Raw genomic sequence first — 1,187 nt, 5'->3', positions numbered from 1 at the left:
GTAGGGGGGAGGGGAAGGGGGAAGGGTAGGAAAAGGCACTGGTGTGCTCCCAGGAGGGAGAGCGCATTGGGTGCTCTGTCCTAAGGGTTTTAAGGGCAGAGACTTTAGGGGAGGTCCCAGGGGGAAGCAGTTTTTCAGGTGTGTCCTTTCAGGGTTGTGGTCTCCACTGATTGATTGGCTGGAAGGAGGGCAGGGGGTCATTATTCAATGCAGCTGGTCCTGACGTCAGCCTTGGCTGGTTTTGTTGCTTATCCGGGCCTGGAGCTGAAATACAGCTGAGGCCTAGATGTTATCTCTCAGGAGGATACATCAGGGGCTCCAAACCACCGGACCAGTGATATACTAGGGGAGGAAAGGTCACCCTGGGGGCGAGGTCCCACCCTACAATTGATTGTCCACTGCTAGGCCCCTGGGCTTTCCATCCTGGTGACCCTCTGTACCTGGCCCATCGTCCTTGCTCTGCTCATGTCTGCCTAACTGACTACAGCATTTCTATTGGTGTTGATAACATAACATAGTGATGCTAATTCTAAACCTTTTTTAAATTTTCAGTCCAGTGTCACAATAACTGCTTTCTCGTTATTTTTACAAACGGGTTTTTTGGGGGAAACAAGGTTGCTTAGATCAATCCAAAGTCATTCTGTCCTGTTTTAACATTCCAAAGGTTTGAGACATAAGATGTGCAAGACTTCCTCTGGGATGGCAGCTCGGACTCCATTTTAAAGTGGTTCTGTTTATATTATTGTTCACACCTGGATGTACATGGCCACTGGATGGGGAGGTGGAAAAGTTATATCTCATTTGATGTTTTACTTTGCATTTCCCAGATTACCAGTGTGCTCAAGCATCTTTTCAAATGTTTATGATGACCATTCTATATTATCTTCTATGAATGGCCTGTTAGAATCTATTAGGGTTGTAGATATTTAAGTTTTGTTCTCAATGCACCCCAATTCCACCCTCTAGCAGCGGTTCTCAACCTGTGGGTCGTGAACAATGAAAATACATCCTGCATATCAGATATTTACATTACAATTCATAACAGTAGCAAAATTACAGTTATGAAGTAGCAACGAAAATAATTTTATGGTTGGGGGTCACCACAACATGAGGAACTGTATTAAAGCAGCGGTTCTCACCTGTGGGTCGTGAGCCTTTGGGGGTCGAACGACCCTTCACAGGGGTCT

This window comes from Myotis lucifugus, unplaced genomic scaffold (assembly GCF_000147115.1).
Source record: "Myotis lucifugus unplaced genomic scaffold, Myoluc2.0 scaffold_176, whole genome shotgun sequence".
In the NCBI taxonomy this organism is placed as follows: Eukaryota; Metazoa; Chordata; class Mammalia; order Chiroptera; family Vespertilionidae; genus Myotis; species Myotis lucifugus.
This window is presented reverse-complemented; position numbering follows the sequence as displayed.